This window comes from Buteo buteo, chromosome 5, assembly GCF_964188355.1.
Source record: "Buteo buteo chromosome 5, bButBut1.hap1.1, whole genome shotgun sequence".
NCBI lineage: Eukaryota > Metazoa > Chordata > Aves > Accipitriformes > Accipitridae > Buteo > Buteo buteo.
Window position 1 is genome coordinate 87535 of NC_134175.1, and position 17537 is coordinate 105071.

The window sequence follows — 17537 nt, forward strand, 5'->3', positions numbered from 1 at the left end:
TGAAGACTCCGCTGAACGGAATGGGGATTGTGCCACGGGACAACATGCCATCAACACTCTTAATGGGGAAGGGAAAAAAAAAAAAAAAACCAACCAAATAAAAATCAAGTACCAGTTCCCATCATGTTTCACTCATTACATTTCTACTGGCATCTAGGTGCTCAAAAACGAACTACAGGGACACCACATATTCCTAAAAATTCAGTTATACATAAAAAAGTAAAAGGCTATTTCCAACTTGCCCATAAAATCAGTATGAACAGAGAGAAGAGAAACACTCGACCCCCTAAAGAAGCTAACAGGCAGCTCTGAATTTACCAGACAGGAAATTTCATTCTTTCACCTGAACCAAAAACACATCACGGGACCAGTTCAGGAACAGGGCACGATCTGTTAACAGCAATTTTTCCATCAGCTTTTCGGCACTAGCAGCAAATTTGCCTTCTCTGTGGGTTTAACGTGGAGCACCTGTAGTGCCCTCGAACTCGCAAGTGTTTCTCTCCGCTCCCCCAGCCCGATACGTGCGATTACCTGAGCAGCAAGCGGAATTAACCAGGCAGGATTTTCTTCGTGTGACGCGGAAGGTGACGCTGGGAGAAGAGGAGACAAAGAAATGAACCTGCTTGTCACACCCAGCCAACGGTGAAAAGACAGGGGAGGATTCTGCCGGAAGGGCTCTGCACCCCAGGAGCTCCCGCCAGCCGGTTTCTCTCCCCTTTGCCCGGTACCGAGGGGACGACGACACCTCGCCCGCGCCCCCTCGCAGGGGAGGCTGCCCCGGGAGAGCCGGGGGACCCCCACCTCGCTTCTGCCCGTGGGAATGGACCGGGAGAGACCCTCCACGCAGAGACAGGAGCGTGGCGTGGATTGCATGCCCGAGGGAAGAGGCCGGGCTCCCCGCTGGCAGAAGGACAACTCACCTCCCTGCTGCTCGGAGCTGCTTGCTGCGGACAGCCCTGCCCGCGCCCGGCCGCTCTTCCGCCGTGCTGGGAGCGCAGTCCGGCCGACGGACGCTCCAGCGAAAAGACGCTCCAGCTAATCGCGCCCCCTGCTCGGTTACAGCCGCAGGTACTTTCGCCTCTGGCTAATGCACGCTCCAGACAGCGGACACCCCGCCTCGTTCCAGCTCCCGCTTGCTACAGTTCTGGCTCGTTGAAGCCCCAGCTCCGCACTGAAGCTCCGCCTGATTTCAGCTGCTTCTCCTTACAAGCTCCAGCTACGTGCAACGGTCTGGGCTTTCCATAAGGTTGCGTATCAACTGCTGTCAGAACTGGAGCATTAGGATTAAACAGCAGAGTTACACGCCAAGTAAATATTCGTTAAGTTTGGGCGATTAATTACTTAATAACTATTCTGAGCAGCGCAGAAAGAAGAGCTGGACTCAAAGAGGGCACGTGGGGTCTGAAAAGCGCCTTTTCCCCCCCCCACAGACCATCGCAGATGTTGAGCTCGGCCGGCTGCGTGCCGGCCTCCCGAACTTCGGCGTCCGACACAACCAGACCCCCATCTACGGGGAGGGACCACGCACCCTGCCCGCCCCCCGCTTCCCCCCGCAGCCCCCAACACCCTCCCACCCGCCTGCAAAACCAGCCAAGCCGGCTCCCGCTTTTGGCCCCCACACCACCTGACTCGGGGCCCATTTGGGAGCCAAAAAACCCGGCTGCTGAGCCTGTTCTCAAGGCCCAAACACGCAGGGCCGGACCTCTGTTTCTGGGCCCAAAGCCGCGCAGCTCGGTCTGTTTCCGAGCCCCCAAATCAGCCACGCGAGCCTGTTGTCAAGCCCCAGGAACAGAAAACTTGTTCTCCATTTCTGACCCTGCAGTGCCCACGGGCGACGCCGAGCGTAGCCACCCCACAGCCCTGCACCCCCGGGGCCCCACGCGCAGTTTCGGGGAGTGCTCGGGACCTGCAGAGGGCCCGGCCCCACGCCTCTGCAGGGCAGCCCCAGCACAGGCAGGGCGTCGCTTCTCGATTGCCGTTTCAGGCTTTATTTCCCCGCCATCACCGGCACGGCCAGGCCCCCCACCCCAAACCTCCCAGCCGAAGCACCCCCGCGGGTAGCCGGGCCCAGCCACCCAGAAAACAAGAAAACCAAAGAAGGGACAACAAGACAGACAACGTGGGGAAAGGCAAGGAGAAGGACACAGAAACAGAGAGAGCGCGGGAGGGATAGGGAGCAGGACAGAGAGATGGAGCAAGAAAGGAAAAAAGGACAGGAGGCAGAACCAAGGGAAAGAGACAAGGACAGGGAGCAGGACAAAGGGACGGAAGAGGGAAAAAAATTAGCGACGGGCTGCAGGACAGAGATGAAGGGATTCAATAGACACAGGGAGCATGACAGAAGGACAGAGAGGAGACAGACAAAAGGGACAAAGAGCAGGCCAGCATCGGAGGGGAAAAAAAAACAACTGCGATGGGCAGTGGGAGAGAGATACGGAAAAAAGAAAAAAATACTGAGGAACAGAAAAAAGAAAGCAGCGACAGCTAGCTGGACAGGGGGACACCGTTAGAAAGGGCGGGAGAGGGAACGGGGCAGAGAAAGACAGACAGAGAAGGTAGTGAAAGAAAGCAAGGCAGAGGGACAGCAAGGCGGGGCAGGGGGGAAGGGACAGGGGTCTGGACAGAGATGGAGAAATAAGCAGCAAGGACAGAGGAAAAGAGACAGAAAGAGGGACAGGGAACATGGCAGAGAAGGAAAAATCAGGACAGCGGCAGGACGGAGATCAAAAACTGGGACGGTCCTCAGGACAGAGAGGAATACGAATACGAGCAGGGAGCAGGACAAAGGGATACAGCGAGAAACGACGGGACAGGAAGCAAGACAGAGCGACAGACAAGAACGATGACAACGAGAGAGAGCAAGCGAGAAAGACAAAGACCGTGAGAAGCACGGGGCGGTGGGGAATTAGAAAGCGAGGTATCAGGAGCCCTGCAGAGAGAGGGAGGGTGAATAAAAAAGGGGCAGGAAGCAGCACAAAGGGTCACAGAGAGTAAGAGATGACCAGGAAGGAGGACGGGGCCAGTGAGATCCAGAATGACAAAAATAAACAGCAACAGCGAGCAAGACAAAGGGAGAGAGAGAGAAACAGAAAGTAGGAAGACGAGAGATAGGAAGGCAGGGACACAGAGCAGCACATAGAGGCACAGAGAGGAAAAGAACGCCAGAGAACAGGCCAGAGAAATCGGGAGGCGGGGAAAGAGGCGGATGCAGATCAGGACAAGGAGATGGAAAAGGAAAAAACAGCAACTGGCTGCAGGACAAAGACGGGGAGGGGCGGGGGGGGGGGAGGAAGAGGGAGTAGGACAAGAGAATAGACAGAAGAGGAGAGGTACGGGGAAGCAAAATTTAAAAAAAAAAACAAAAACCAAATGTCACAGCAGCATGAGAAAGCGAGGGGGAGGGAGGGAGCGACCGGGACGCACAAGAGGAGCGACAGGGCCCCGAGGGCCCAGCACTCACCGCAGCTCTCGCTCTTGGAGCTGCCAGGAGGCCTTGCCAGCTCAGAATCTTCCTTCTCCTTCTCTCCTGCCTTCCTCTTCTGTAACTCCAGTCGCCTGGCTGTCCTCCACATAACGGAACACGCGAGCGCCTCGCTGCTCTTACGAGATGAGGCCCCCTAGACACGTAGCCTCGCTCGCTCGCTCACTACGTGGCCGTACCGCGCTGCTGGTCATGCATACAGACCCCGGCGGTCTGACCTGCTGTGGACTACGAGGAGGGATCCTCCCACACCCAGAGAGGCAAGCTCTCTCTTGCCTGCAGCGGGACGCAGCTGCCGGCCGGCCTTCCGTTTCTTCTTCTCTACCTTTCTGTGGCCTCTCCAGCTTCAGCAGCTCCCGTCCACAGCCAGCAAGCGCTCCGCCTGTCCCTCTGTGCTCCCGTGCCGCGAGGAGAGGGAGGCCAGGCAGAGACAGCCCACGCGAGCCTGAGGCTGCCGCAGTCAACGGCATCCCCGGGGACGAGCGGACAACCGCACTCACAGCGTGGCCTCTGGGAGAGGGAAAGAGGCAGCAGTGACCGTTATTACCGTAGCTCGACCCTGGCCGGAACCCCTCCTTCCGCAGGGGCTTCCGCAGACGCCGCTCGTTCCCCGCGCCGCTGCTAACGGCACCCACGTTCAGGGAGACTCGAGAACATGGGAGAGCCAGCTTGCTGCCCTCACGACAGGGCTCGGGGGCTGCCTGCGGCTACAGCACGGGCTTCAGGGGAGGGGCTGGAGCTGGGGGCAGCCGCACGGGCCGAGCGGGGCCGGGGGAAGGCGCCGGGGGAGCTCCGGCGACTCGGGGAGGTGCCCGCTGGCCGCGCCTGGGGGGTGCCCGCCTCCGTCCCCTCTTCCCTTCTATCGGCTCTCGGGGAACCGCCCGGCGCTGCCCTGGCCCGGCTCGCCTCCGGCGGACCGGGAGCCTGCCGCGGCGGCCGCTTCGCAGCTTCCCGTCCCGCCAGCCCCGGGCGGCCGGCGGGCAGGAGGCACCCCCCCGCCACCGCCCCGGCCCCCGCCGGAGGGGATCGTTCGCCTCACCCACGGTCTCGGCAACCGCCCGCCGCCGCCACGCTGCTCCCGGACACCGCGCATGCGCCGGAGGGGCCGGAGCCGGCGAGCGAACGCCGGGCTGCCCCACGCGCAGGACGGCACATGCGCCTGGGAGGCGCGTCCGCACGGCTGGTCGGGGAGCGGGCGCGGCGGGAAGCCCGCGGAAAACCACGCGAAACCGGCAACGCTCCCGAGTCTGACCTGGTCGGACTCCGGGGGCCGCGGCGGCAGCGAGGACTACGCCGCGCCCGAGAGCCGCGCTGCTGCCCGGCCGCCGAGTCCGCGAAAACTACAGCTCCCGGCATGCCCCGGGAGGCAGCCTGCCCTGCTGCCTGACCCCGAGGGGACGCCGCTTCCGTTTCCGCCCACCCCCACGCCGGCGCAGCCGCAGTCCCCGCCGAGCCCCCAGGGCCGGTCCGGGCGGCTCCAGCGCGCTCCCGCCGCCGCCGCCCCGGCACGGCGCGGCAACCCCCCGCCCGGCTCCAGCTTCGGGCAGCGCCCGCCGCCGCCCCGGCACGGCGCGGCCCCCCCCCGCCCGGCTCCAGCTTCGGGCAGCGCCCGCCGCCGCCGCCGCCCCGGCACGGCGCGGCCCGCCCCGGCACGGCGCGGCCCCCCCCCGCCCGGCTCCAGCTTCGGGCAGCGCCCGCCGCCGCCGCCGCCCCGGCACGGCGCGGCCCCCCCCCGCCCGGCTCCAGCTTCGGGCAGCGCCCGCCGCCGCCGCCGCCCCGGCACGGCGCGGCCCCCCCCCGCCCGGCTCCAGCTTCGGGCAGCGCCCGCCGCCGCCGCCGCCCCGGCACGGCGCGGCCCCCCCCCGCCCGGCTCCAGCTTCGGGCAGCGCCCGCCGCCGCCGCCGCCCCGGCACGGCGCGGCCCCCCCCCGCCCGGCTCCAGCTTCGGGCAGCGCCCGCCGCCGCCGCCGCCCCGGCACGGCGCGGCCCCCCCCCGCCCGGCTCCAGCTTCGGGCAGCGCCCGCCGCCGCCGCCGCCCCGGCACGGCGCGGCCCCCCCCCCCCGGCTCCAGCTTCGGGCAGCGCCCGCCGCCGCCGCCGCCCCGGCACGGCGCGGCCCCCCCCCGCCCGGCTCCAGCTTCGGGCAGCGCCCGCCGCCGCCGCCGCCCCGGCACGGCGCGGCCCCCCCCCGCCCGGCTCCAGCTTCGGGCAGCGCCCGCCGCCGCCCCGGCACGGCGCGGCCCCCCCCCGCCCGGCTCCAGCTTCGGGCAGCGCCCGCCGCCGCCGCCGCCGCGGCACGGCGCGGCCCCCCCCCGCCCGGCTCCAGCTTCGGGCAGCGCCCGCCGCCGCCGCCGCCCCGGCACGGCACAGCCCCGCTGCCGCTCCGTGCGTGCGACACAGACCCCGCCATCCTCCTCGGGGCTTTCCCCGGGACCCGCCGGGCGACTGCGCAGCCCCGCCACGGGGCCCGGTGAGCACCCCCCCCCACGCGCACGTGCTCCCAGCCGCCGCCCCCCCCCCCGCGCGCGCACGTGCTCCCAGCCCCCCTGTGAGCCCCCAGCTCCCCCCCCCGCCCCCGGCCTTCGGCACAGGCGACCCCACCTCCCCCGGGCCACCCCCGCCTCCGACGTTCGCCGTCCGAGGGGCGCCCGGCCCCGCTCACCTTCTCCCGAGGGGCAGCCGCAGCCCGGCCACCGCTCCACCCCGCTCCGCTCCTGCCTGGGCTCCCACCGGCCCCGCCCCGGCCCCTCCCCCGGCAGCCCCCCCTTTCCAGGGAGGGGCCGGCCCCAGCAGCCTCACTGCCCGCACCTGCGGCTCCTCCAGCCCCGGCCCGCAGCTGGGGGACCGAAATCCGGAACAAAACTCCTCAACACCCATGGGAAGTTAAGCAGCAGGCACTTCCTCGATTGAATGAAAGATGGCAAGAGTCATCTCATTTGGAAGAGGTGTTAACTGGGGTCAAAATACAGATTTTAATACCCATCTTATTTTAGTTCTAAGACTTGGCGATTGCCAGGTATCATCTTTTCCATTTACCCAGGTCCACCAGCGAGGCCACAAGGGAGATTTCTTCCAGAGAGAGGATAGAGTTATTAAGTCTAAAGTCCACCATTTGCTTTTCTCCTTCATGAAAAGATGAGTGGATCATTTATCATCACTAGTCACCCAAACAGTTAACCCTGAACTTTTCACCTGTCCTTTAATACAGTCAACTCCAAGCTAAATTTTTTCCGTCATTAAGAGGGGACCAAAGATCATTTAAAATATTATTATACTTTCTACAAATACATCCCCATCTTAGAGCTTTAGCTACTAGAGAAAGTCTTTGGAGTTTTGGGGTCAGAGGAGCTGCAAGTATAAACTTTCATACAGCTCTGTTGAGGATGTGTGATTTTTCTCTGGTTGTCTAAAGCAGTCTAAATTTCCATAGACGGTCCCGACTCTGGGTGGCTCTAACAAGGATCCTGGAACTCCAGGAAATTCTAAACAGCGTTTTATATTTCAAATATGATGCCAAGTTCCTTTTTGCACTTGTCTCTACGGTTTTGGCAACTGACAGCCCCAAGGGGTGCCCGTACAAGTGTCTCCCGAAGGGCGATTAAATTAATTCTTTTGTCCACGAGGTGGATGGTTTGGTAATGTTATAATTCACAACGCTCTAATTCCTTCTTTCAAATTTAAAAAAAAATAATTGCCTTTTAAATCCATCCCATTTAATTTGCTAAAATGATTCTCATTGTTCTGCATCTTTTCTCAAGTTTTGGTTAAATTCAATGTCAATATTCTTCACGGAACTAGATTTTCATCTGACTTTGGAATCGGAAGGCAGCCTGTTACTGAGGTTCAATTTTGTGTCTTTACCAAACTTTGAATCAATTACAAAACTAGATTTTTTTTTTTTTTAATCCAAATTACAAAAACGGTTAACATCAAGATTAATAGCTCAAACAATACTTGTTTCATTTTGTTTATCTCATGTTTAGAACCCCTCAAAAAAACCCACATAAACCCTATACACACACAAAAAGATTACTGCCCTCGACAATATTCCTAATAGCAACCCCAACCGTATAAACTTTACACAACTGTTTTCCCAAATAGATAACGTGAAACTTACTTATAGATTTTCAGGTTTAAAGGGCCAGTTTCTTTAGACTTCCAATTTCTTGTTGGTGCTTTCTTTATTCTTGAATAATGAAGCCAAGGTTCTTCTCCCAGACCTTTACTGCTATAAGGGTTGTTAAAATGACTCGATACGGTCCTTTCCACTTCTCCGTGATTTTATATATATTCAATCTAATCTCCCGGTCGGAAGGGATGCGCTGCTAAGTCCAATTCTAAGGGTCCAGCTGTGGAGACATACTGACAAAGTTCCTGAAAAGAATTGCTTAAAGAAATCATAACACCTTTTAAAAACCTATCTCCAAAGGCATTCAAGATACTCAGAACGTAGGACTCTTGATATGGTCTTTCATACAATATTTCATAGTGACTTCAATTTGCTTTCTCTTCTGGCTATACTCTGATTCTTAATAGAGCCATGGGTAATGCTCTAACCCATGTGAGAGGTTTCCTGACAAATTTTACTCGACTGTTGCTTAAGGGTATAGTTCATTCTCTCTCTCTCTCTTTTTTTTTTCCCCCCCCACTTGCTTGTGGTCTATGTGGGGTGTGATAGTCTCAATCTATAGATAATACTTTGCTCAACTTGTCTCCTAATCTTTGCTATAAAATGAGGGCCATTGTCAGATGACATTCTTACAGGCACCCCACATTTTGGTATTATCTCTTTGAGCAAGACTTTGACTACTTCCCTTGCTTTCTCGGTGCGACAAGGGAAAGCCTCGGGCCACCCAGTAAAGATATCAACTAAAACTAGGATAGATCCTTCTTTTCAAGGCAATTCTATAAAATCAATTTGCTAATATTCTCCTAAAAAAATTTCCTTCTTTAATAATCCCAAAGATGATCGTATTACTGATTCGGGGATAATTTTATATATAAATTTCACATCCGCTTATAATTGTTTAAGCAATCTTTGTCGTATTTCGCTTTCTGTTCCCCAGTATACTTTGTGATGTTCAGCTCGGGCAACTTCTCTTATTATTGTGGGTGGGACTCTTATTTGACCTGTCGGTGTTACAGCCTATCCTGTTTCATTTTGTTAGCCTGCCATCTAATAATTAATTCTTCATCTTTTTCATTATACATTGGAGTTTCTTTAGGCAACTTTATACTTTTCTCTGGAACTAGTGCTAGGATGCCTTTTTCTGCAGCCTCTTTAGCAGCTTTATCAGCCAGTCGGTTACCTGCGTTCGGACCGGTCTTACCTAACTGATGTGCTTTACAGTGCATTATCGTGACTGCTGTTGGTTTTTGAATGGTTTCTAACAATTTCAGTATTTGTTCTGCGTGCTGAATGGTGGTTCCTTGCGCAGGTAACAGTCCTCTTTCTCTCCGTATCGCTCCATGTGCGCGTACTGCTCCAAAAGCATACTTTGAGTCTGTCCAAGTGTTGACTCGCTTTCCTTGACTTAGTTCCAGAGCTCGAATAAGAGCTATCAATTCAGCCTTTTGGGCAGATATCGTCGAAGGCAAAGTTGGCAACGCAATTACCTCCTCAGTAGTTATTGTCTATCTTGATAAACGTTTTCCTTCACAGATGGAACCGCTTCCGTCGGCATATAGTTCCCAATCCGTTTCTTCTAGCGGCACATCTCAGAGATCCAGTCGGCTGGAGTAAACTCTTTCGATTGTCTGCAAGCAGTCACGTTCCAGTTCTCCTTTAACTTGATCAGTTGTGGAAAACGCAACAGGGTTAACGGTGGTAGTAGTTTTTAGGTAAACATCATCTTGTTCCAGCAACACCACTTGGTATTTCAGCATCCTGCTAGGGGATAACCAATGCCCCCCTTTCTGTTTTAGCACAACCGTTATCATATGGGAAACGTACAGTAATCCTTTGTCCTCAGGTTAAACTTACGAGCTTCCTGGATCAGTAGCACAGTTGCAGCGACGGCTCTCGGACGACCAGAGCATCCCAGACTCACATTACCTAATCGCTTCGAGAAGTAGGCCACAGCTCGCCCACTTGGCCCTAAATATTGGGCCAGGATACCCAGAGCTATACCTCTTCTTTCACAAGCAAAAAGTTCAAGTGTCTTTGTGAGATCTGGCAGGCCTAGGGCTGGCACCCCTATTACAGCCTGTTTCAATTCTTGGAAAGTAGCTTTCTGGGCATCGGTCCAATCCATTGTTTGAGGTTTTGAGCTGCTCCTATAAAGGTCAGGCCAGCAAGCCACAATTTATCATCTACAGGTGACACCACTCGACCATTCCCGGAAATGCTCGTCATTAATTTTTTTCGTCTTATGTTCGGGGAGACGACAAATTGCCTCTTTTCTCTCAGTTCCCAATTGTCTCTGCCCTTTTAGGATTTTAAAACTCATTTACATAAGTTTCTTCTTTCTGGGTTATTTGGTTTTTTTCTTTTGACGCTCGATATCCACTGATTCCCCAAAAGTTCAAAAAGTTAATAGTTAACTTTGTGCATTGTTCTTCCGTCTCGGCTACAATTAACAGATCATCCATATATTCCGGCAAGATTTCTTGATTACTTTCTTTCTTCCAAATCTCTAAGTCTCGTGCCAATTGATTTCCAAAAACGGTAAGACTATTCTTAAAGCCTTGAGGCAAGACTGTCGACGTATATTGTGTTTTTCTCCCAGTCTCAGGATTTTCCCATTCCAAAGCAAAAACCTCTTGACTATTGGGATCCAAGGGAATACGGAAAAAGGCATCTTTTCGGTCTAACACTGTGAACCATTCTTGTTTCTCCGTTAGGGTCATTAACAAAGTATAAGGATTTGCTACTACCGGATGAATATCTTGTACTATTTGATTTATTGCTCTGAGGAGGTCTTGAACTAATCTATCATCTTTTTTCATTAGCCTTTTAACAGGCAAGATCGGGGTGTTATATCTGGATTCACATTCTATTAACAATTTGTATCTTAAAAATTTTTGTATTACCATTACTAACCCTTTCTGACTTTCCGGTTTTAGGGGGTATTGTTTAATTCTTACCGGATTCCATCCTGGCTTTAAATCAACTCTCACGGGTTCTGCTTTTCGGATTTACCAGGAACTTCCCAGTCCAGACGATTGGAATTACAGCATTAGACTTTGACTGGTATAATCTTCTGCTGTCGGTAACCATCCTGTTAACAACAAAGCCACTGCTTCGATACGTTTAGTTTCTGGAATTAAAATTTTAATCTCTCCATTTTTAAATTTAATTTCTGCCTCTAAGTTCTCAAATAGATCTCTCCTTAACAGGAGTTTAGGAGAATTTGGCACATACAAAAACTGCTGAGTGACCCGTTGCTTTCCTAATTTCATTGTTAAAGACTTAAAGAAGGGTCTAGTTTCTCGTTCACCTGTTGCACCGACACCACCAATTTCTTCAAAACTTAACTCTCCCTCTAAGGTATTTAAAGCTGAAAAGGTGACTCTAGTGTCAATGCAAATTCAATTTTCTGTTCTCCCAGTTTAGCTGTAACCAGAGGTTCTGCTGGGAGACTCCCTTCCGGTCCCCGTCAGATACGTTCACTTAAAAAGAACAAATCTACATGTGGCGCTTTATTCCAGTTACTCTCTCTCCTACAAAACGACAGTAATTGCAATATAGTATTGTAACTCAAAGTTCTGTTCGTTTACCATTTTTCCTGCAACTCACCCCAACGTGCCAATAAACATCCCGACGCTGATGTTTTTGGTATCTTTTCATCAGCAGTTCCATTTCCTGCACTCTTATTCTTAAACAATTTTGCTAATGCCATTATACTTCTATACATTCAAATACCAACTACCAAACAAATGCAAATGACAATCGTCCCAAATAATACACAAAGTCCAACCCAGCAATAGCTTTCGCTTATGACTTACGGGCAGACGCCTAGGCTTCCACTGCAGACGGGGACCCTCCAAGCCCCAACCCTGCGAAGCTTTCGCCACGCCTCACGGGCAGGCTTTCCAAACAAATTCCAAAGCAGCGGCGCCTCACCTTTTTTCCAGGGAACGCTGCGAGGAGCTTTGCGAGTCGAGGGTGACGGTTCTCCCCGACAATACCTCGGTGCCGGCCGGAGTTCGATCGACACTCGATCTCGTCCAGTCTCACTCGCAAGGTCCCATCTGGGTCGCCAAAACCGTTACCAAAATCCAGAATAAAACTCCTTAACACCAACGTGAAGTTAAGAAGCGGGCACTTTGTTTATCGCAGCGCTGGGGACACGGGGGATCGCTCCTCCAAAGGCGTGCCCCACTTAGTATCAAAATCCACCAGTTTTCACAGACTTTTTCTGTCAGGTCATTGTTACCTAAGCTCCTTCTGTAAAAATGCATACTATGCTCGTTCTTAAATTTAACCTTTATAATGATCGGTCCTTTGATTATATAACCTTATCAATATTCTTATTTAAAAACAATCATTGGTCAGTTACACTTAGCTCTGCTGACTGGCATCTTCGATACTCAAATCGAGATGGGAAGGGTAAGGGGGTTTCCAAGCAGCAAACTGGTGTCCACGACAGTTTCCTTGGTTTCCTGAAACAGAACGTAGAAAAGCCAGTAACTTCCTGGTGAGGTTTCTAGGGTTAGCTCTTTCAAACTTTAACAATGTTAAGGTTCCTAGAGTCACGCGTAACACAGTTCCTAAAGTTTCTATGGCTACGTTTCAAACTTGACAATCCTATACGTTATGCTTCACAATTTTACTTCTTAATCAAACCTAACTCTTCTATGTGATTAAATTTTGATTTCTTTACCAGAATACTTGCAACAGCCGGAGCCCAGCAGGAACAGGGGGGGCACGGCCCGACCCCCCCAGCGCCTCACCTCCTCCTCCTCCCCTGGGCTCCCTCACGGCCCCTCGCCCCGTGCAGAGGGAGCGCAAACGCAGCCCGGAGGGCAAAGAGGACGGACGGCCAGCGTTTATTCAGTCAGTCGCGTGCCCATCGAGTCCCGCCAGCGAGTCTGCTCCGGGGCTCGGGGCGCCCCCCGGCGCTCCCCCTGCCCCTCAGACACCTCTGATAGCCTATTTCCATACATTCTGTATGGCACGTCTAAATATTGGTATGGTTTTAATATTTTGTACCAGCTGTGGAAACTGGTTTGCTGCTAGGTGACTGCAAAAGTGAGATTTGGTAAATAATTATTAGAAATCTTATACTAACACTACCATTGAAACAATAGACAAAAGTATAGCCAAGCAATCGACTAGCAGAGGTAGGTACTCCTAAGTTTTGCAGTTCTTTGCTCTTATGACTAGATGTTCCTGGACGCTAGATGAGAACAATGCTGAAACTGACCCCACGTGATTGAAACTGCGTTAAGCTTCAAGATCAAAGAACAAGGACAAGAATAAAGACTTCGAGGACAGCCAGCAAGAACTTCAAATGGGTCGGTGGTCGCAAAAGCAGCCCTTCGACTCAAATGGATCCTTCATTGCGCGTGATCGGATGTAGGCAGTACTATGATAATCGGTTGCCATCGTTTTTACGTATATGTATTCTAATCTGATTAACATGCAATTACTTATTCTATATAACCTGTTTGTGCTAAAGCGGTGGCATGCACGCTAGGTGGAACTATCCCCCGTGCATCCAGCGCTGCAATGAAGAATGCCTGCTTTCTAAAACTCCAAAACGAGTCTTAGGGAGTTTCTTCGACCGGCTTTTCAGTATCAGAGGTACAAGGGAGGAAGGAAAAAGAAACAAAAGAAAAAAGAAAAAAAACAGGCAGCGGTGTGGGAAAGAGAGGGGACCAGGGGAGGGGCAGGGAGGGACCAGAACGCAGAAGAGGGGAGTCAGGGCCCCGAGGGCCCGGGGCTCACCACAGCTCTTGTTCTTGGCGCTGCCAGGAGAATTTGCCAGTTCAGACGCTTCTTTCCGCTCCTCTCCCGCTCCCCTCCTCTTCTGTAACTCCGGCGCCACGGCCGTCCTCCCCCTAGGAGAACACGCGCCTCGTAGGTCTTGCAAGACGAGGCTTCCCAGGCACGGAGCCTCGCTCGCTCGCTCGCACACTACGTGGCCGTACCGCGCCGTCGGTGCTGCATACGGACCCTGCGGACTACAAAGAGGGATCCTTCCACACGTGGAGAGGCAGGCTCTCTCTTGCCTGCAGCGGGAGGCAGCTGCCGGCCGGCCGGCCTTCCATTTCTTCTTCTCTACCTTTCTGTGGCCTCTCCAGCTTCAGCCGCAGCAGCTCCTGCCCGCAGCCGGTAAGCGCCCCGCCTGTCCCCTCGTGCTCCCGCGCCGCGAGGAGAGGGAGGCCGGGCAGAGACAGCGCGTGCCAGCTTTCCTTGCCGGCGGCGTTTCCTTACCGGGAGGAAGCAACGAGCGCGGCGGCACCTCCCGCCGGTGCCGCATTGCCGTTACCGTCGGACGGCACGTGCAGGACCGGGGCAGCCCCGCGCACTCGCAGCCTCCGGGCTGCAGTACCGAACATTGGTCGCGGGGTGGCAGCGGCGAGCGCTTGGCACAACGCGCCAGCGCGCATGCGCGGCACCCCAGCTGCAGTACCGAACTCTGTTCAATAGGTGGCGGAAGAGAGCGCTGGAGAAACGCGCCGCTACCGCGCATGCGCGGCTCCCGAGCCGCTGTACCGCGTTTTGGTTGCCAGGCAACAGCAGGAGGGCGGCAAAGGCCGCCACCGCGCATGCGCGGCTCCCGAACGCCAGTGCGGCGTTTCGGTTGCCAGGCAACAGCACGAGCGCCGTAAACCGCGCAGCCGCGCATGCGCGGTGGCCGAGGCGTCGTGTCGCGCCTTGGTTGCCAGGCAACAGCGGCGAGCGCCGTAAAAGGCGCATCGCGCATGCGCGGTGCCGAGCTGCCGTAACGCGCTCTGGCTGCCGGGCAACGGCACGAGCGCCATAAACCGCGCAGCCGCGCATGCGCGGTGGCCGAGGCGTCGTGTCGCGCTTTGGTTGCCAGGCAACAGCGGCGAGCGCCGTAAAAGGCGCACTGCGCATGCGCGGATGCCGAGCTGCCGTAAAGCGTCCCGGTCGCTGGGCAACACCAGGAGCGCCGCCGCGCATGCGCGGTTGCCGCCACGCCGTGTCGGAGCTCCGGCGACTCGGGGAGGCGCCCGTTGGCCGCGCCTGGGGGGCGCCCGCCTCCGTCCCCTCTTCCCTTCTATCGGCTCTCGGGGAACTGCCCAGCGCTGCCCTGGCCCGGCTCGCCTCCCGCGGACCGGGAGCCTGCCGTGGCGGCCGCTTCGCAGCTTCCCGTCCCGCCAGCCCCGGGCGGCCAGGAGGCATCCCCCGCCGGAGCGGATCGCTCGCCTCACCCGCGGTCCCGGCGCTCGCCCGCTGCCGCCGAGACCCGCGCCCTGCGCGCCGCCACGGTGCTCCCGGGCGCCGCGCATGCGCCCGCCCTCGACGGCGCGCCGGGGGGGGGGGGGGGGTGTCAGAGCCGGCGCGCCAACGCCGGGCTGCAGTACCACACTTTGCCCACAAGGCGGCAGCACCCGAGGCGGCGGCGCTGCTGCGCACCTGTGCGGTGCCGGCGCTGCTGTTCCGCGCTTTGCCCGCTGAGCGCCCGCCCACACCGCGCACGGGGGGCGGCAGCGGCGTTTCCTTACCGGGAGGAAGCAACGAGCGCGCCGGCACTCTCCCCCCGTGCCGCACTGCCGTTACCGTTGGACCACGGGTGCCATTACAGGGGCACCACCGCGCCTTTGCAGCCTCCGAGCTGTAGGACCCCATTTTGGTCGCCGGGCAGCAGCATCCCCACAACGATCCTCTTCGGAGCAGCGGCTGGATGAGGGATGACTGACAGCTCAGCCCAGCAGAGACCAGACACAGGCGGCAACTACTTACTGGGGGCACAGGGCTTACGTTGCCCTGCCCTTTCCCCACTCGCAGCCCAGGCAGTCATCTTCATCGCCTCCGTTCCAAAAAGCACCCGAGGGCCTGGAGCGTTTACAGCAGTCAAGTGCAAAGAACAGACCATTCGGGTGCTCGCTTCTGTCCCTGCCCCCCCACCCCATTATCTAGAGAGGAGAAGCAGCACAGGGAGCCTGCAAACGGCAGGGGGGAGGGGGGGTGGTCCCCTGGACCAAGCCCCCAGGGACTGCTGTAGCCCTCTGCATGTGGCATCAGGGTTGCGGGAGTGACAGCAGCCAGTCAACAGATGCTGGCGACAGATTTTAAAAACAAAAACATAACGCCTGGTGCAGCTGACAGCCTGAAGGCAGGCCACAAGAGACCCAAAGCTGCTCTGTGCCAGAGGGGCAGCTCTGTTCAGCAGGGAACGCCGCGCACCAGATGCCAGCGGCCCACCTGCAAGCGAGCGATACCCTGGCGACCCTGGGGCTCAGTTGGGGTGGGCGCACCTTTCCTCACCTCCGTGCTGTCAGAACTCTGCTCTCCCAATCCTGCGCGCACACAAGGCTTCTTGTGCGGGGCTTGTCTCTTATCGAAGAGACGCTGCACGGTGTTACTTACCGCCCCGCCCTCCGGCGTGCAAAGGAATCAGCCGTGAAGCAGGGATAGCAAAGAGGCCTGTCGGGATAGTAGTAGTCCTCAGCAGATGACCGCAGAGCCCTCGAGGTTCCATCTTTGCTCCCTACAGGAGCGTGGCTCCGCACTCCTTGCCGCTCCCGCCAGCAAGCGACACAATTGCCCTTTGCCGCCTGCAACACGCAGTACCTGCACGGCCCCAGTACTGCCGCTTACAGAGCGAGAGGCGCTCGCTATAAAGCGGCAATGAAGAACAAGGACGGCCCGTCAAGATGGCAGGACGAACATAGAGAGCCTCCAGCATTAGCCAGGCGGGGCTTGCAACTCACCTCGTGTCGTGGTTTAACGCCAGCCAGCAACAAAGCCCCACGCGACCGCTCACTCGCTCCCCCGCCCCCAGTGGGACAGGGAGACAATCGGAAGGGCGAAAGTGAGAAAACTCGTGGCTTGAAACGAAAACAGTCTAATCATTAAAAAGAAACAACAACAACAACTTGCAAGGAAAAGAAGAAGGAAAAATGACAGAGAATGGGGTGCAGGCAGCATGCCAGGGGTCTGGAGCCTGATGGATGATGCGGGGGGGGGGGGGGGGGGGGGGTGGTGGTGTGGATTATGGAAGAGGGAAAGGAAGCGGGGGGGGACGACAGGGGGGACGGGACAGGAGACAGAAGAGCAGGGCATGCGGGGGGGAAACAACTCGCGTGGGTTAAAAACTCGCATGGGTGAAGGGGGCGGGCTGGAGCAGCAGGGGGCATATGGGGGAGAAACACACACGGGGGGGGGGGGGGGGGGTAGGTGAGGGTACAGAGGTGCATGGGGGGACACGGGTAGGGATGACCTACCCCAGGGAGTCCACCCAGGATGATCCACAGCAGGTAACTCGCCTGGGATAACCCGCAACAGAGCATCCACACCAGATAATCCACACTGGGAGGACCCCCAGCAACACCCCTCAAACTGCCTGTGCTTCACCCCCAATCTTCCCCAAACTGGGGAGTTTTCTGCTTTTTCAAAATACTCAGTTTGGGGTGTGTTTCAGTGCTTTTCCACAACATAAAAAGGGGTGATCTTTTGGTTGTGGTTTTGTGCATGAAAATGGGGTGGGTTTTTTGCTTTCCAGCTGCACAAATCCAGGCGGATTTGGCTTTCCCAGGAGTCCCAAATTTGTTTGGTTTTTTCCGTTGCAGACCCAGAACCAGGGGGTTTGGGGTTGTCCTGGTTTCGGCTGGAATAAAGTTCATTTTCTTCTGACTAGCTGGTACAGGGCCATTTTGGATTTAGAATGAGAACAATGTTGACAACACACCGATGCTGTAGTTGTTGCTAAGCAGCGTTTAGACTAAGTCAGGGACCTTCCAGCTTCTCATACCGCCCTGCCAGCAGAGGCTGGGGGTGCACAAGAAGAGTCGCTGAGCTAAAGGAGGATGCCAGGTAAACAGGTCAGCTCGAAATACACCACCACCTTTAAAAGTTAAGAGCGATTTGAACACTTAAAATCAGCACTTAGGCTAATCGATACCATTTTGAACACCTTCTTA